Source organism: Nuphar pumila, chromosome 10 (assembly GCF_984573655.1).
Source record: "Nuphar pumila chromosome 10, dmNupPumi1.hap1.1, whole genome shotgun sequence".
In the NCBI taxonomy this organism is placed as follows: Eukaryota; Viridiplantae; Streptophyta; class Magnoliopsida; order Nymphaeales; family Nymphaeaceae; genus Nuphar; species Nuphar pumila.
The window spans coordinates 85,025,236-85,046,611 of record NC_143258.1 but is presented as its reverse complement, the minus strand read 5'-3'; positions in this window follow the sequence as shown (position 1 = coordinate 85,046,611).

The following is a 21,376-nucleotide window of genomic DNA, read 5'->3' as shown; positions in this document are numbered from 1 at the left end:
AGTCCCGACCCTATAGACATACTCAAACCTCTCACCAAACCAAATCTGAACTTACCTGATTTGACCTAAACCTACAAGGCCTCGTCTCCCATAACCATGAGAATCCCTTGAACTCCTAGCCATTGTACCTATAAGGGTGCATACCACAAGGCCTATAACACACATGCCCTGACCTAGATCCAATAGGTCTGATCTGCTCGAGTTTGCGGGACTCCTATTAAAGCATTTTTTTTTGCACTTTGATCCTAACCGTTGGCCCCGATTTCAATTCCATCTTTGGTGCTTCCATCACAAATCCAAATTTTTCAGAGGGTGCAACATATTTTGATAAATTAAATTCGTCAAACTACTCAATATACCACCTATTAATAAATCATTACCTGATTTTTTGTTTGTGATAATAAACCACTATAATTTTTTTTTATTTAAGTGCTCATCTATGTTAGGTGTACAGAAGATGGGATGGTTTTGTTCCACTCATCAAATGTGGTCCAACTAATGGTTGTTTTCCAGCATCAAATTTTCACCTAATGGTTGTTTTTCAGCATCAAATTAAACGCTGGTTCAATTCCACGGTTCGTTCGCATAAACAGAAATTGATTTGTTTCATTGCTGATAGATATTCTAGCCAAGATCAGAATTTTGGGCACATCAGACTAAAGTAAATCAACATGTTAAACAATAGGAGAGTTCAGTTTGATACCTCCTACTGCTACTGGTGGACGTGGAAGTACACTCAGGCGTGCTCTTCTATTCTAGCCGAACACTTATAAAGTCAATGATCAACCGGGCTATGAGAACCACCCAACCTTGTTGCCCGTTGGCTGAGGTCCCAGAGATGGACTGTCAGGTGCAGCGGCACACTCAAAGTGTGCAATATGATTGCACTTGATCTGCTCTCTGAGCCAGGCCGCGGGTATCCAGATCTAACAACAATGCAAAGTTTCTCACTTCGAGTATTCCTTGCAGCCATGTCCCTGCCCTCTCTAGCAAGTGGTGTGCATCAGATAGTGAACTCTGCTGATAGACCACTCAGAAGAGTGATGGCGATAACCACTTGGAAGATTTTATGAGTGAGTCCCATAACAGCACGCTTGAAAGATTGTATGGATGCTATGATCTTGGTTAATGCTCAAGAGGTGCATATAAACTGTTTATAGTCTTAGACATTTATTTAGTAACTGAAAAAGTCCATTATGCACTCTAGGTCAAGTACATATCCAGCAACAATCCTGCATGCAGGAAGACATCAGAAAATTTAGGCCATATCACAAGGAAACAAACCATTCTTTCGCACTCACAAGGGCTCTCCAAGCCATCTACACCTTTACAAGTCAAGTTTTACAAGTCGCGAGAGTTGCTAACCTTAATCACTGGACCCAAGCCAGCTGCAACTTGTATGTGTACAGCTCGCCTCGTTTGGACTGAGGATGGAAGACATGAAACGGGGATGGAGGTTAAAATCAAAATGCTTATAAAGATGAAGGTGGGGATGGACTTACACTTTTCCCTGCCTTGTGTCGTGTCCTGCCCAGCCACGAATCATGCTTTAGTGATGGCAATGAATAGAAGAAAAATGGACCGATCGAGAATGGTGGACATGAAACAGGGATGGAGGTGGGGATGAAGGTTAAAATCAAAACCCTTACGAACAGGATTTTGAGACGGGGCAAGGGTGAAGACCTTGTCCCACACCCCCAGCGCCGGTCCAGTGTCATCTCTAAGTTGGCCCATTGCCAACTTCAACTTGATCATACATGTTTACTTTTAATTCTATTCACTTTTCTTCTAAAAAAAACACTTGTCAGCGTATAGTTGGAGCATTAATTTCTCAGCTTTTGTCTAATACAAAGACCATTTTGACACGCTTGGTCTACGTCGAATGTATTGAGAAATTTTCATTTAAGATCCAACCTTTAGCTGTTAATTTTAAAAATGAGCCAAACTTTATAAAATTCTTGATATAAGCCACCATTTTCTTGAAAACTGTTAAAAAAGGGCCTCACATTAACATCATCAATCATCACATCGAAAAACGTAATTCTTCTTTAGTTTCATGTATTCTTTTTTAAAATTGAACATTCATTCATTCTCAATAAGGAAGAAGATGGTAAACATTTAGAATTGTTGTTTGTGAACAGCTTCCTAAAAAAGAGAGTTTATATTTGTAGTAAATTCAGAAACATAAAGTTCATTTTTGTCAATTAAGGCCAAACGTTTTTTGTTTATTGTTTATAATTCAATGCGCGCGATTTGTGATCCATAAAATATTCATTTTTCATTGGATGAGTTTGTTTTTTTGTTTGACAGAAAAAGATGGGATACCATTGGGATTCGAAATTGCAACGTCCCAACACAAGGTGACGTGCACTAACTGCTCCTGCCAGACAAGTGGAGCCCCTCGTTGGTCAGTGGATGAGTCTTTGGTGGGATATCCAACTGAATCCGGGTCGTGCGTGTATCAATTTAGTCAGATCAGCTAGAACATATATTACATGTGATTAACAATCAAATGCGGCCTGAATTCGAATCTAACCTAAACCACCAATGACCCGAATCCGCTGAATACGTATTTTATTTATCAATTTAGCCAGTTGGATGTCATGGGGGTGTGTCAGATGTGGTGTCCCCATATGTTATTGTGTCCCTACACATAGCGCCCAAAACGCATGTCCTTATGACATAGATTAAAAGAAATATTCAGTGCCTAGTTAGCCAAATAGAGCGATTTCCAAAAACACATTGAAAGAAATGCAGGGGTAGGCAACTTTCTGACCTGTTTATAAGGTGGATATGTATATGTTTGGCATATAAATTGATAGCTACCCAAAGTTCTTAACCAACTCATATTCTACTTGAAAAATGATAGAAGCAACAACTTGGCTCGACATATCTGGGGTTTTCAGTTCCCAATGTATATGCATAATTTAATGCATTTCGAGCACTTTTGGCTAGTATTTGGCCAAGTTGATTATCAAGATAAAATTTTTTACCAGCTTTTGTTGTCTTCGTGCTTCGTGTGAATTGCTTCGAAGTTGTATAATGTCTAATAGATTACTTGAATGGACTATTTTAGGCCACGATGGACCTCCCATATATATATATATACATATATATATATATATATATATAGAGAGAGAGAGAGAATCAACATTATCACTCATGAAGATCAACAAAATGTTGAACCCATGAACCGAACAAAATAGAAAAACAAAACTAAAATATAGAAAAACAAAAGCAAAAGAAAAAGAAACTACAGCCAGCTAGCAACAAACAAAAAAGCCAAGCTCAACCAGGATCCTCTGGATAAGAAGGAACCACCGATGAGTGAACGTTGTTCAGACGGAAGGAGAGGTCTCTAAGATGCATACGTAGAATCGCGTATACATCAACCAAGATTTTATGGACAAGATTATTAAGGATGACCGTAATTTGACGGAAAGTAGCATCATTGCGTGCCATCCAAACAAACCACCAAGTAGTAAGCAACCATGTCTTCCAGATCAGTCTCCACCGCTTGCAATGTCTAATTTCAATAGGACCTAGGAGTAGATCAAGCGCAAAAGACTCCTCTTTGACAATTACGTTTGGAGATTTGCACGTGCTATTAAATAGGGCCACGAAGATTGGGCAGGACCAGAATAAATGAAAAGTAGTTTCTTCAGCAGCTTGACACAACACACTCCAACTTGGAAACTGAAAGCCCAACTTCTTTAAATAATTGTGAGTTTGAACCCTATCATGCAAAATTAACCAAGCCAAGACCCGAGATCTTGGGGTAGGGCCCTTACCCCATAATGCACACTCAGGGAACCAATCTGCCCCTGGGAGGAGCAACGATCTATACACTTTGTGGGTGTGGAATACACCATTTGGTGCAATATCCCAATGCAACCACTGATCATAATTATCTTCATCCCCAATTTGATCTCTAAAGGACGATAAGGCTCTCAGCCACATGCTTCGCAAGTGCGAGATCGCCAGCCCCCGGGTTCCATGACGAAAATTAGATAAATCAGAAGCACCATATTTAGCATGAAGCAAACAAGCACAAGGAGAACCTGGTTGATGGGCCATCCAACATTGCTTGGCCACAAGAGAAATACTCCTCTGTCTTGGAGCAAAAACACCTAAGCCATCCATATGCTTAGGTAACACCACCGTTCGCCAACCAACCAAATGGCGCTTACTCTTAAGCTGACACCCAGACCAAAGAAAATCCGTCATTAAACGATAAATATGCTTCTCCACGCCCACAGGCATCACGAACATTGACATAAAGAATTCAGGGATAGAAGAAAGAACATGTCTGATTAAAGTCAGACGGCCAGCAATGGAGAGATAAGACGCCTGCCACGAAAAAAGCTTGTTTTTCACTTTTTGAATAGTTGGAGCCCAAGCAGCGAAAGAGAGGCCTTAAAAGATCATTCTTATACATAGTAATCAAATATATATATATATATATATATATATATATAGAGAGAGAGAGAGAGAGAGAGAGAGTACCCCTGGGTAGGGATGCTGAAATATGTAAACCAACCCAGTTTTTCGTAGTTTTTTTGTAAATCTAACCTGCAAATGCATTACTGGGCCATTTGATTGAAATAGATTATTGGATGATCATAATTTGATCGACAAATATGATTTTTTATGCTTGAACATTTATAAAAATTCTGAACTGTTGGTTTTCAAGCCTTAAAAGATCATTCTTATACATAGTAATCAAATGATTCAAGAGTCTATTTCTATAAAACCAAACATCTAGATCGCATCCCTACGGTGAAATTAAAAAATATATATAAAAACTTATGAAAATCTCAGTTCATACCAGTTTACATATTTCAGTTAAGGTCTCTTTGTCTTTTTTTACTTTCAGAAACTAGTTTGGCAAACATAGGCTAGATCTAGTCTACCAACTTCGTAGGCAAAAATCATGATTTATAGACAATCACTTGATGTGAGGCCATTCTCTGCCGCTATCACTATCTGTAGTAGCATCTAATGTGAATATCCTTGAGGAGAAGGATTTCATACTTGAGCTGGTGGTCAAATAGATTTAAGATGCCTTGTAAAGCTTATGGACTCATAGAATTCAGGTTGTGCTCACCTTAGCCACCTAAACCCTTTCTACCAACTACAGAAGACCAATAACACAAAGGTTATGTGCATGGGCATTATGAACAGAGATTTTTTTCAGAAAAATATAAATTTTTTTAAATAGCATGATATTATCCCTGAAGAAAAAATCCCAGAACTGAGATTTGTGACTATGCCTCAACCCTGCAACCCCATTCCACTTAGGGCTGGGAAACAAGCCGAGCCCTTCTTGGCTAAGGTCATGTCGGGCTTGTAAAGTGTTAGTTCAAACTCGTAAAATTGGCTCAGCAACCTGAATATGAACAATAAGTATTCAGCTCGGCACTACTCATGCAGGCTTATTAAGTAGTATAAAATATTTTTTAGATATTTTTTACATCATATATATGTGTAAAACAAATTGTTTAACTATTTGGTTTGAAAAAAAAGTTTTGTTATAAAATTGTATTGCTTCAATTCATTTTTTTATAAGTCTATTTCTCCCAGCTCTAATATAATATATTTTTTCTGTAAATAAGCCAACTCTAACTTGGCTTGTTTAACTCGAACTCATTATCAGCTTGCACTCAGTTTAGCTCACCACAAGTGATGTAAAATCGATGTATGCATCGATTCATGATCCAAGATCCAAATGGATCTCCACGCACAAAAGCTAAGTTAAGCAGGTGAGTCTGAACATGACTCAAACAATCTATGATTCAAAGCCTGAGCACTCTGTTTCGATAGAAGTGGCCAACACGAGAAACTTGCATGACCTGCAAGCCTTTTCAACAGATTCAAAACCTCCAGATTCGAATGTGTATAGGAAGAGATATGACAGATTCTCTGAGGTAGATGGACCAGACACTAAGAACAGATAGGTGACCAATTTGTCTACTTGGAGAAAGATTTTGATCCCTTTGCTGATGAAGTTTGGGAAAACTCCAAACAGATAAGTTATGTCAAATCTTATTATCTTTTCAATGAATCTGAGTTTGTAATTTTTGGAGCAAGATGTTGAAACTTATGCCTAAATTACGATAATGTATTTTCTTTTCTAGGCTAAACGAGATGATGAATATGGTCTCAAGCAAGTAGAAAAGTAATTAACTTTTTGACATAGCAAATGATAGAACCAGCAAAAACTCAAAACAGTAGGATTCTCAATTAGAATATTATCTTTTCAGATCATATTTCATTTCAATAAACAAAGCAGGATTGACAAAGATACACGGCAAATACGAGATGCTATCGGGAATATAACAGACAACCCAGATCCAAAATATTTGTCGACTAACAGAGATTGTCAACTATTTTAGATTATCAACAGTTTTGATTCAAGAAAAATTATAAACATAAAAGTTGAAGCTTAGGAAGTTATCTTTTTAAAAAGTTATGATTTGTAATTTTTTATTCAGTAAACAAGAAGATATAATGAAAACACAAAATAGTAGCAGTGATTCGTTGCACAAGGCAAGACTCTGGTCTTGCTCGATTGACAAAAACTTGTCAGGAATTTTAATAGTGTAACTGCGATGATTCAAGAAAAACAATAAACAAAAAATTTGAAGGGGAGGATCTTAGCTTTCCACCAAGCCAAAGATTATTTGATTCAAACTAGTATCGAGAGAGATACAGTCAAAATATTGAGACTGTATGAGACAGACCCGAGTGCAGAAATAATTTCCTTAATAGAAAAATGAGATTCAGCAAAACCCAAAACATACATCAACAAAATGAGTTTCAGAACAACCAAATCCACATGAACAATATCATTAACACTTTGAAAATATTCTCACAATCTTGAATAATTAATCTAGCAGTCGATGGTAACAAATACACAAAGATCCCTAGATAAAGGTAACAAGTTCAGAAAAGTTTTATCTTGTCTGCAGCACAAGATCGAAGAACACTCCAACACTTCCATGAATGCAGTCAAAGTTCACGCATAACATCCCTCATGTCTCCAACAACAAACATGCCTCAACCTTCTCGAACGGACAACAATATCAACACAATTTCTTCCTTGTTGAACCCATGATCTCACACAAGAGCACAAAGGCTATCCTCATTGAATCAGCACACTCATGTTTCCCTTCTCACCATTTTCAGAATTTTTGTTTCTCAAAATTTCAAACAGGCCTCCTCTACTAGACCCCCCCCCCCACCACCCACCCCTTGGGCTCTTAAATTCCAAAATTGGAGTGCACTTCATAATAAGGGAAGGGCTTTCCAATGCAGCCACTTTCCAAGGCTTGCAAAACTTTATATTTGGCTTGAGGTTTAAATTCCCATTCAACAACTATATTGACTTCCAAGTCAAAGGGAATTCAAGCTACGGACTGAACTTGTCCACCCATGGGTGGCGCTAACTAGGGGTCCAATTTTGGATCTGGATCTTAAGCAAGATCCAAATAAAGTTGAGATGCAAACTCACACCTGAATTGCATTAAAATGAAATGCGATAAAAACTAAAAACTATCCTAGATCCCCATACACCCTCTAGTACCACAAAAAAATCTTACAGGGTACTAGAACTATCCAAATATGTAGAAATGGACACCTAAATAAAATAAATAAAATAAGAAATATCTAATATGATTCCTTAATCTGACAAAATGGAATCGAAAATGAAAAATATAATTTTTGAGAAGATAAATACAAAATATCTCAGAAATTAAAATACGACATTCAAAACAAATTTGGGTTTGCAGAGATCCAGTTGGACTCATATAGTCCTGCATGATTGGATTTGTAACGGATCACATCCTGGATCTGGCCTGGTGAGTTGGATTTGGATCCAACTTGTCTTCAATGTTCGGATCTTCAGGATGCTTTGCATCATTCTTCCCTGGGTCGAAAGGCTTCATCCTCAGAGCCTTGTCTTTGTCATGTAAAACTCCATAATCTTGCATAAATTTGAAATAAAATCAATGTATTGTCTATAAGGATAAGAAATAAATTAAACAAGGTAGTTAACTTTATATAAGAATGAGAATAATAATTTTTGCAATGCAATTCAACATGCTTTGAAAAATATAATTCAGAATAATATGATTGAAGCACAAAAACATCTAAGACATCGTATTTAATAATTTTACCTTGCATCAAAGCTCTACTGATTGTAATAAAATGCGGATCAACAACAAATAATAATTGAATATGTATCATGCGATGCAAAATTTAAAATTTTGCACCAAGATTTCAATAATCACAAGAGAATTCATTGTTAGAACAAGCAATGCCATATAACAATAATGTAAACTTACTATTAGAATTGATCAATGCATTATAAGCAAGATTATCAGCTAATTCCTGATGGACACAAAAAGTTTTTTGGGTTTTTATGCATTCCAATCCTAATGTGTTGGACTCCTTTTCAAGACTACAACAAGCCTTAGAATTTTCTAACAATTTAACAAGAAAATTTTCATTTTGAACTCCTAACCTTTTAATGACACACATTTGTTGTTGATCCGCAACATTAGAATCCATTTTTTTTATTTTTATATTTTGCTCAAAGTTGAGATTATTAATGACATGCGTGAGGTCATTGTCGACAACAATGTCAGTCACATCTTTAGGAAAGACTGTTTCTTCTATGTGCTCATAGAATTTTTTGAAGATTGTGTTGACAAGACTGACACTAGAAAGTTCTTTTATAGGTTCTATTTCCCAAAATAAAGAAATTTGGGACATCTCTTCAAACAACTTTTCTAAAATAGGCTCATTTAGGAGTTCAAAAATATCAGATGTAGGATCACTCACATTTTTAGATTTCTCATGAGTCTCTAACTCTTCAACCTGTCTACGAAGTTCTTCATACTCCGTAGGACTCATCCTATAACATGTGGCATGTGGTAAGACAGATCCTGGATAAAAATCAATATTATGCTAGAGTTCCTGAAGCAGGGGTATTCCATCTGGTAACTTATCGGGAAAAGCTTCTCAAAATTCTTCAAGTAAAGGTGTCACTCTAGAATCTACAACATTCGAATTTGACTCGCTATGCATAGTGTCAGCATCGACCAAAAACAGAAAGTAACACATACTGGATTGGTTTAGAACTTCTTGAAGCTCATGTCGAGCAATAAATGCACTAGGAAGCTTAACCTTTAAAGTAGCATTCTTGGAAGACGTGGGGTGGGATTTTTGGGTGGCAGATGATGATGGAGGTGTGAAAACAGATGGAGTAGTAGCTAATAGTGATAACTCTTTTGACGGCTTCAATTGAATCTTCCTTCCCTTAAAGGTGAATAAATAGGAGTTGGTCTGACCATTATGGATGACAGAACCATCATATTGTCAGGGTCTTCCTAAGATGATATGGCTCGCATCCATAGGAAGCACATCACACCACACTTGGTTAAAGTATATATTTTTAATGAAAAATTGGACCAAACATTACCGATCAACGCAGATGTCAATGCTCTTTTAGAGTCATAACATCTGATAAAGACGGGGGTGAGTTCTATAACTCAAGTTTAATTTGGTCATGGCTTTGACTCAGATCACATTCTCACAACAACCTGAATCGATAATGAAACGACAAACCTTTTCATTTATGGTACAGGCTGATTCAAAAACATGGGTACGAAGCCAACGATCACTAACTTCTTGATGCAGAGCTAAAAAAATTCTCCTAGTGATGAGAATTTCTCCTCTATCATGATATAACACTTCCGCATCCACATCCTCCTCTTCAGGTTCTTCTTCAAAAGTTTTGATCTCGGGATCGTATATAGGATCAAATTCGGGATCAAACTTTGCATCTTCCTCTTCATGAGGTCCTTCAATAAATAAGGTTTTTCCATGATACTCAGTGGACTTATGACAGATTTTCTACACGTATAACATTTGATAGGGACATTAGAACTAGTGGGTCTTGCTTGGGTTCCTACCGATGCATTCTGGTCAGTAATCCTAGACAAGTTAGCAGCATTGGGGTGTCAGTAGGGTGGGGTAACTTTAGCATTCATAACTACAGGAGCCCGCACTGTAGGTCTAGTAGTCTGATTAGTCCTAGCTAAGGTCTTTCACTGAGTAGACCTTTCCCATTGATGCATTTTTTATGAGCTTCGGACACGATCCAACACTCAACAAAATTTAACATATCTTGTAATTTAAAGTTTAACCCTTCAATATATTTTGACATCAATTGTTCTTTGCTTTCATGAATGTCGTTCTGGGTAATGAAATCATGAAAATCTTCGGTATATTGATCCATCCATTTGGTTTCTTGCTTCAAATTTTGATATTTCTGATATAACTCTCTATGGTAGTTCAGAGGGAGGAACTGAGCACGCAATTTCTGCTTCATGTGCTCTTGTAGCTCAAACATAGCTCGTTCTTTGATGCCTACGTGTCTGTTTGAGCCGTCGCCAATAGGCTGCAGCTCGACCCTTAAGTTTGAGGAAAATCAATCCCACACGTCGATCTTCAGGGACTTTTTTAAATTCAAGGATTTTGCGAACTTTACTAATTCAATCGAGGAATTATTCAGGAGTTCTGGTTTCCTTGAATTCAGAAATATCAAATCTCAACCCAGAGTTCCAATGTGACTTCCTAGGTGGGTGAGTTTCTCTAACATCCTGACCTTGCATATACGATTCGAAGTCACTATCAAAATCGTATGCATTCAATTCGCGAGTTCCTTGAGATCCGTGCCCACTGTGCTCGGATTGTCTCTCCTGATCTCAGGTAAGATCTTTCATCCTTCAATTCAGATCTTCGAGTTGATGCCATATGTTTTGATTTTCATACCTAAGGTCGCGGTTTTCATTTTTTGGGTTATACTCGTTTTGACCTCTACCTCTCATTTGTCTAGACAAGGCGAATCTACACCTAAATTTTTTTTTTGACGGCAGCTATAATTATTAGAACCGTGTCGAATTAAGAAATCCAACAACCCTCACTCTGATACCAAATGATGTAAATCTTACTATAAGGCTTTGATATCAAAATGGTATAAAATCGACGTATGAGTCAATTCACGATCCGAGATCCAAATGGATCTCCACGCACGGAAGCAAAGTTAAGCAGGTGAGTCCGAACAGAACTCAAACAATCTGTGATTTGAAGCTTGAGCATTCTATTTCAACAGAGGTGGACAACACAAAAAAGTTGCATGACGTGCACGCCTTTCCAACGGATCTAAAAATGCCAGATTTGGATCTGTATAGGAAGAGATATGATAGATTCTCTGAGGCGGATGGACAAAACACCCAGAACAGGTAGGTGACCAGTCCGTCTACTTGGAGAGAGATTTTGATCCCTCTACTAATGGAGTTTGTAAAAACTACAAATGGGTAATTATGCTAAATCTTATTATCTTTCCAACGAATCCAAATTTGTAATTTTTTAGAGCAATATGTTGAAACTTATGCCCAAATTACGACATTATATTTTCTTTTCTAGGCTAAACAAGATGATGAACATGATCTCAAGCATGCAGAAAAGTAATAAACTTTTTGACATAGCAAACATTGAAGCCAGAAAAAACTCAAAACATGAGGATTCTCAATAAGAATATTATCTTTTCAGATTATGCTTCTGTTTAATAAATAAAGCAGGATTAACAAAGATGCATGACAAATATGAGATGCTATTGGGAATATAACAGACAACCCAGATCCAAAATATCTATCGACTAACAGAGATTGTCAACTATTTTAGACTATCAACAGATTCGATTCAGGAAAAATCATAAACATGAAAGGTGAAGCTTAGGAAGTTATTTTTCCAACAAGTTATGATTTGTTCATTTAGTAAACAAGAAGATATGATAAAAATATGAAACAGTAGCATCGATACATTGCACAAGGTAGGACTCTGGTTTTGTCTGATTGACAAAAACTTGCTAGGGATTTTAGCAATGTAACAATGATGATTCAAGAAAAACACTAAACTAAAAAATTTAAGGGGAGGATCTTAGTTTTCCAACAAGCTAAATATCACTCGATTCAAACCAGTATCTTACGGTTGAAATACTAGGACTTTGTCAGACAAACCCGAGTATAAAAACAACTTTCTTATCAAAAAATGAGATTCAACAAAACCCAAAACATACATCAACAAAATGAGTTTCAGAAAAACCAAATCCACATGAACAATATCATTAACACTTTGAAAATATTCTCACAATCTTGAATAATGAATCTAGCAGCCGATGGTAACAAATATGCAAAGATCCCTAGATAAAGGTAACAAGTTCAGAAAAGTGTTATCTTGTATGCAGCATAAGATCGAAGAACACTCCAACACTTCCATAAATGCAGTCAAAGCTCATGCACAACATCTCTAATGTCACCAACAACAAACACGCCTCAGCCTTCTCAAACACACATCAATATCAACAAGATTTCTTCCTTGTTGAACCCACAATCTCACACAAGAGTACAAAGGCTATCCTCGTTGAATTTGAATCAACACACACTCATGTTTCCCTTCTCACCATTTCCAAATTTTTTTTCTCTCAAAATTTCAAACAGGCCTCCTCTGTTTTACGCCCCCCCCCCCCCCTTGGGCACAAAGGCTATCCTCGTTGAATTTGAATCAACACACACTCATGTTTCCCTTCTCACCATTTCCAGAATTTTTGTTTCTCAAAATTTCAAACATGCCTCCTCTGTTGTACGTCCCCCCCCCCCCCCCCCCCCCCCTTGGGCTCTTAAACTCCAAAATTGGAGTGCACTTCATAATGAGGGAAGGGCTTTCCAAGGCTTGGAAAACTCTATATTTGGCTTGAGATTTGAATTCCCATTCAACCACTTTCCAAGGAAATTCAAACTGAGGGCTGAACTTGTCCACCCATGGGTGGCGCCAATTAGGGGTTCAAATTTGGATCTGGTTCTTTGGCAAGATCCAAATAAAACTGAGATTCAGACCCATACTGAAATTGCATTAAAATGAAATAGGATAAATATTAAAAACTACCCTAGATCCCCATACACCCCCTAGTACCACAAAAAGGTCCTACAGGGCACTAGAACTATCTGGATCTATAGAACCCGACACCTAAATATATATATATATATATATATAATATGATTCCTTAATTTGACAAAATGGAATCGAAAATAAAAAATACAATTTATGAGAAGATAAATGCAAAATATCTCAAAAATTAAAATATGACATTCAAAACAGATTTGGGTTTGTGGGGATCCAATTGGACTCAGATAGTCCTGCACGATTTGATTTGCAATGGATCACATCTTGGATCGGGTCTGGTGAGTTGGATTTGGATCCAACTTGTCTTCACTGTTCAGATTTTCAAGATGCTCTGCATCAACAAGGATGAGGACTTCTAACATTTTCGTATTTTCCCTTAGAGGATACGTGATATGCCTTTTCTTCTTAGAAGGTTGATAAGAGAACTCTCTGATCCTTAAAGATATCTTCCACTTGTGTTCAACGTCACATGATTTTTTCAGTTGAGTTCCAAACTCTTCGTGGCATTATGTGTTCTCTTGTGTGGATAAAACTACTTCATGGTCTTTCCCTTTTCTCTTGTTATGTAAACCTTCCAGCCTAAGGTACCAGGACACTTTATTTTGTTGATGTGTTTCACACATTAACACATGTATTTAATTTATAATTTATAAATATATTTTCAGTTTAAAACTTTATATTTTTAGTATATAATATATATTTTAGAATCTAGATATAGCATATATATTTAAATTATATTTAGTTATTTTGAATTCATTTTATATTTATGTGATATATATATATATAGTTGTATCTTCTATACATGTAAGACTCTACACACACGTCTAGATGGTTCAGCTTAGGGCATTGAAGTCAAGGATGTCATGAATTTGATATCTGGGGTGCACGCTAGGGGTGTCAACTGGTAGGGTCAGGGTTTGGTGATAAAAAAAGAGGTCCGATTAGAAACCGGGTCAGACCAAAAGGGTCTGAATCGTATATGAAGCTGGGTATGGTTTGTGAAATTTCATACCAGACCTGGGTCCGGCCTGAGTTCCAATTAAGACCCATGATTTTTCAATAATAAAAAATAAAAAAATTATTATTTTACTGGGTATGAACTGGGTCCGGACCCGGTACCCACCCTTCAAAACAGATTCAAGTTCGGACTCACCAAAGTCCAAACCAGATCCGACTCTTTGACACCCGGGCACGTTTGTGTGTTACGAAAATTGGCTGTTTTCCGCGAAAACTCATCGACAGGAGTTCATTTCGGCGGGGCTCACAAGTGGGTTTTCCATGAAAACGGCATATCACGTATCCTCAACGGACGTGCCAAAATACATACTCGAACTGGGTTTTCCATGAAAACGGTTCCAGTGGGTGGGGGGGGTCCAATTCGGTTTTCGAGGCAAGCGTTTACAGGGAAGAAGGTGCCGTGGCACCCCCTTCCGTGACATGCAAACGCCCTCCTGGTGCAAGCCCTTTCCTTTCAGGCCGAGTTAGTAGTTTCCCTAGTAGGAATGGTGGACGGTTCCACTTGCGTGATCGAGCTTAACAGAGCTTGAATCTCTTCTGGACCCCACCACCTGAACCAGGGTTTTGTCTCGATAAACATAAAAAAGAAAATGCATGTAGGTCTACATCATGTATCTCGATAAATATAAAAAAGAAAATGCATGTAGGTCTACATCATATCATATTGCTACATGCGAGACCATTACTTTTGGATGATCTCAACCTTCTGTAAACAAAACGATGGATCACAACTTGCATATTTGGGTATTTAGGGGCAATCAACTAGATATTTAATAGCCACTTGATGCTGCTTAAAGGCAATGACATAGACATATGGTGTTACATGTTTCCACTAATGTCATCTCATTCAAAACGCTTCTTTTTGTCTCTTGTTTTTTTTGGGTTCCACTAATGTCACCTCATGCTAGCAGAATCCCCTTAACTTTGTCAATGAAAAGATAACATTGTTTTTTGAAATAATAGTTGGAAAACTTTCACAGTTTTAGGAATGCTAACATTCTTGCCCGCTTTGAATTATTGGTAAAACTGTAATTTAAGCTGATTGTAGTATGTGCTCAGAAGAATTATGAATTAGATAGCGTTCATCTTTCACAAGAAGCTAAAATTCTAAAAACAATTGTATGGCTCCACTTAAATTTTCAAAAGTTCAAGAATGACTTGCTTACTACAGTGTAATAGCATCTTGTTTTCATTAAACTGCGGATTGACGGCTCAGAATGTTTTGCACTATTGGGAATGTTTCCCCTTGAGGAACCTGTTGGGCCCCTTGAGGTGACAATTTCCCTTAAAAGATATTTTTAGGAAATCCTCTAAAATCCTTGCTGCGATTTTTTTGGTGTAGCAAAATATAAAGAGCAAGAGTAAGAGTTCTTTTTTAATTTTTTTAATATGCAAGCTGGAGTTAAACAGAATCTTAGAAATTACATGAAAAATTACAATTGAAACAAAAAAAAACACCAAATCTATAAAAAGTTATTTTATCTATTGCTGTTGTTTCAACCAAACAACGTGATGTTTTGAAAACATCTACTATTTTGATAATATTGGGCTTCTTTTTATATATTATATATCTATATATTATATATATAGATATATGTGTGTGTCTATGTAATTGGAGCTCTGTCTATTTCACACCAGCAGTAATCACCACACTCAGCTGCCTCAATAGTAAGAGTTTTCTCTTAATTTTGATGATTTAGGTTCGCCTCAAACTTTAAACCATTAAAAAGACAGAACTATTGGTCTTACCTTCAAACCCCAATTATGTTATAAAAAAAAAATTACATCAAAAAGCACAGAGCTATGCATGTCTTGGAGCCCAATGCCTGAAGAAGTAAAAAAAAAAAATAAATAAATAAATTTTGAACAGCACAAATGGGGCTTGTTTAACTTCAGCAAAAGCATAAAACACACACAAAATGCAACAAGAAAAAAAATAAATGGGCAACTCTTTAAACACTCAATAAACAAAGAAATCCTTATTAAAAAAACCACTAAATTTGGAGTAAAAAAAATAGAGGAACATCCCAACCTTGTTTGCCTCTTCTGTCGTAACTACACTGATGGGATATTAAGCCGATGACAAATATACTGGCCGGATATCTTTGCAAGAAAAATCCATAAATCCTAGCTATGATTAGAAAGGGAAGATGAGATGAGAGACAAAAAAAAGGGTACATCTTGAGGACAGGGCTGGTCAGGTGTGAGGCCCAAGACCTGATGGAGGGCGATGGGGTTGCTTAATGCACATTTTTTGTGCAATTATATTGCACCCTATCCGGACTCATAAGGCAGGGTGTCATTCTGCCCCGACCATCTAAGGTGTAATTTCCCCTTGTTAAAGTTGGATCTTGGTACCGGGTCTAGGTGGCCATAGGGTCTCACAACTGGAACGTCAAGAGCCACTGAAAATGGTGAGCCCATTAAGTTAATTTATGTATTAGTAACGCTACCATGCTCCAAGAGCACCTACTCCCACCTACTAAAAATCATAATTGTAGGTTGCATCTTCTGAATCAAACCTTATAGATGTATTTAACATAGTTTATTTGATAGAAATCATGTTTTTTTGGATTTTTTAAGTTATGAAATTTTGGTACATTCTGAGCTATCCATTTTTGAAGATCTTAAAAAACCTACATCTATACTACAATCATGTGATCCAAAAAACTTGTTTTCACTAAATAATAGTTGTAGATTGTATCTATAAGGTCTGATCAACAAAAGAAAGCTCAAAAGTATAGAAAATTTGAAGCTTCTATTAGTGGGAGTAGGTGATCCCGTAGCATTACTATTTATGTATATAACCTATTTTGCATGGTTATGGATAGGGTTACATGATTAATGTGTCATTAATCTCTAATTAAGTTAGTGGTGAATTAATCCATTCCTCTAATAGCTGTGTTTATATAAAGATCATGGTCATGACACATAAAAAGGTGAGCTAGAACTGAGCTCTAATAAAGGTTGTGAACATTGATGTGTCAGTAAAACGAAACAATCATAAATACTCGCAGTCTAGGATAGAGAAAGCTGATCAAACACAATTTAATCTCCCAGATAGGATAATTAAAAAGAGATTTAAATTGAAATTTTATGCTTTATTCATCAAATATAGCAAAACTTTCAATCTGCAAGATTACTCTGCAAAGTTACTTAGAATACAAAGTTCTACGGGTTTCTAAAGTGAAGAATCATGGGAAAAAGCTGCTATTTCTCAATGGCCAAGAATTCTTTTTACTCTTCATCTAAAGAAGACAAAGTAAAAGTGCCTCTTGGATTCTCACACTAACAATTCACAGCTACTTTCCAACATCGATCAACTTGTTTAGCCAATCCACAAATTTCACCAACTCCTTGCTAAAAATCTTTAATGTGAAAATTGTGATGAAAAAAACTCATCGAAACTCTCATGTCATGCGTTATAGTGGATTTATTTACTCATGAACTTCAAAAATAAGTATGAACTAAAAAGCTTCCCTAACAATAATGAAAAATAAAGTTCAAATAAATTCTTTCCTGTAACTTGTTGAAGAGATATGAGCTTGCTAAATACTCACTTGAAAATTTGTGAGGAAACAAAAATTACACCTGCTAAATTCTATTCTGAGATGGATGAAAAAGATATAAAGCTCACATCATCCAAACAATAGCTTTCCAAAGAGGACTGCTTGAGATTCAACATTTTCCATTTCTTGCTTGGATAATTTCAGTAATTAGGGCGCAGTTTAGTACCACAGGGACAGGGGTGCCAAGCCAGAAATCTAAACTGGGGTAGGCACAAATGCACAGTAAAAAAATTAAAACCCAAAATTCTAACATAATGATTCATATATGTTAATTGAAAAAGAAATATAAAACCTCTAAAATTCTAACCAAAATCAAACATGCATTCATGGAATCATCTTTAATGTTGATTGGAAAATATATATATAAATGTCTAATTAAATATTCATGGTATTTAAGAAACCAAATAAAAAACTTAAATTCTAACAAAAATCAAAGATTTAGGGGTTTGATAATTAATAACGAAAATCAAACATTCATTAATGAATTCATGCTTAATGATATATAAAAAGAATAACACAAAAACACCCAAAAATTATAATTAAACATTTGCATCATTTGGAAAAATGCAAACCAATAAACAAAGTTCTAAAAAATCATGTATTTACGTTCATTGAAAAAAACACAAAGGGCACGTTCTATAGTGAAAAATATAGGAAAAGTGATACAAAATAGAAAATTCTTACAATTTTTTTTACCCTTCTAAACAAGAGAAAATTTCTCTAAAAGAAATTTTCTAAAAAGTACACTTTTTGATAAAAATTTCTCCTTGAGGAGAGGTGGAGGAATGTTTTCTATTAAGAGAAAATGGTGAGGACTAGTCTCTACCACCTATCTCACCACCACCACAAACACGCACCATTTCACCATCACCATCATCCATTTCACCACCACTAGCACCCACCATAACCCACCTATAGGAAAACTGCCCTCGCCATGATGATTTTTCACTATCCATCAGCACCATCCAACTCATCACTACCACCCACCATCACCCACCCTCCAAAAAATGTCTTCAGAGAAGCTCCACCGCCACCACCATCTACTCACCATTACCCACCTCCTAAAAAACTACCTTCCCCACCATCTATAACCACTATCCATCACTACCCATCATCACCCACATCCTAGAAAACAGTATTAGAGAAGCGCCACCATCATCACCTCACGATAATTTTCTACCACCAATATCACCACAATCCATCTCACCACCACTATCACCTGCCTCCTAGAAAATTACACCATAGAAGTTCCACCACCACTCCCTCATCCTCTCTCTCATTTTTTTAATAAATTTTATTTTAGTTTTCTCATGCTACCCAAACAAGTGAAAATTTTTCATTTTAAAAAAATTATCATATCAAACTTCTCATAGGCCAAATTTTATTTTCATACGAGAGTTTTTCTTAATTCCAAAAGTGCTCTAATATTCTAAATAAAATCAATCAGTCATTACTTGTATAATGCTAATTAATAAACATACAAAAAACCTCAAATCTTTAATTAAATATTTATGATGTTTAAAAATAAATTAAATAAAAAAAAAACCTATCATACATTATGTTAAAAAAAGCAATTAAAACCCTTAAAATCAAAACATTCATGTTATTATCATATAAATCCTAATAAAAAAATGCAAAAAAAAACTTAAACCCTTAATTAAACATTTATGTCATTTTAAAAAGTCCAAATCAATACCTATAAAAAATCATAAATTTATGTTAACCGATAAAAAACCTATTTGTCTAACTAAAATCAAAGGAGAGAAAGAGAGAGAGAGCAAAAAATGATCAACATTACTTAAAAATGAAACTCAACAAAGTGTTGAGTCCCACTAGCACAACCTACACCATCAACATGAGAGCACCATTAACAAAAAAACAAAAAAACCTGAACACAAACATAAAACTCATCACGGACCCAAAAACCTTAAGGTGTTGATAATTAGGACTTCTATGAAATAAAATATGATGGGGTGTTTGTCCATCAAGAGTTGTGCTAGGAACATGATTTATAAGATATGCGGCAATCATGATACATTTTTCCCAGAATTTGATAAGGAGATTGGCTTGAAAACGCACGGCCCTAGCCATATTGAGAGGATCTCAGTGCTTACGTTCCACCAGTCTATTTTTGTTGAAGGGTATATATACAACTACGTTGATGAAAAATACCCTGATTTTGAAAAAATGTCTGCATATCATTTGAAAAAAATCACTCATATTATCACTTCTAACATTTTATATTTGGATTTTAAATTGGTTTTGATCATGGCGAAAAAATCTTAGATAAAGAAAAAGGTTTTCGATTTATAACGCATTAGGTACACCCAAGTGAAGCAAGAGTAATCATCTATAATGGTTAGAAAGTAATGTACACCAGATAGGGATGGAGTTTGATATCCTCCCCATAAATAAATGTGAATGAGTTTAAAAATCAATATTGAGTTGATAGCTATGTTTAGAAAAGGAAGACTTGATTGTTTAGACAAAAGACAAATTGAGCATATTCCATCAAACTTACAAGAATTCAATTTATTAGAATTAACGAGATACTGAAAATGAGAATTTGAAATATGCCCAAGGGAATAATGACAAAGGTGAGAAGGGCTGAAATTAGAAAGAGCGACCCCACTCTAGATTTCAATCATATAAAGTTTATTTTGCATTTTACCCACTTCAATCATCTACTTCGAGCAATGGTCTTGAAAAATACAAGATTCATTGGTGAAAACAACTTCACATTATAAATCTTGGGTCAATTTGCTAACAAATATCAAATTGTATTTAAAACTAGGGACACATAAGACATCAATGAGGCATATTTGTGAATTTATGCTTTCACTGCCAATGAGAGTGATTGGAGTATATAGTCTGGTGGGTAATCCTGTTGGTGGGCAAATGATGGATTGTGAAAAGTGTAATAAATCTAGAATAAAAACTATATGGTTAGTAGCCCCAATGTCTATTATCTAACAAGGAGAGTAAGAAAGAAAGGCTAAAGTTTTACCTGCTAAATTGGCTTGAGGTTCCAATTTACCTTGTGACATAAGAGTTATGAGATGTTTATATTGTTCAGGTGTGGTCTGAGGTAGAGCAGCCCCCTCATTTGACACAACCGAATCCACCCTTGCACTTGTATTGCTTGAATTGAGACAACCATGAAGTTGATAGCATTTAGCATTGACGTGACCCAACTTACCGTGATGGTCACACTTGGGTCTTGGGTGATTTGGACATGATCTTGAATTCGTGCCTTTATCATCCTTATGCTCAATAGTGGTAGTCAACATGTTGTGTTCATTGGATGTCAGAGAAAGAACTCACATCTCCCTTTGCCTCTCTTCCTGAATGATGAGGGCATATGCTTTCGAGACAGAAGGAATTGGTTCAATTAATAGAACCTGACTTCGAATAGAGCTATAATTAGCATTAAGTCTCATCAAAAATTACATCAGACGGTTTCTTTACTGCATGTCTTAGACTGCTTTTATTGCTCCATAAGAGCAATTCTAATATGAGACATATGAAGCTAACTCGTCCCATATTCCTTTAAGCTTTGTATAGTAAATGGAGATAGATGAATGCCATTATTTGTTATTGATTATATCATACTAAATTTGATAAATGCGTAATGCATTTGATTGAGAGAATCACTTGTGAAGTTCATTCTAAACATCAAATGCACTTTCGAAATATATAACACTTGAAGACATGTCCTTACAAATCGAGTTCAAGATCCATGAAAGAACCATGTCATTATG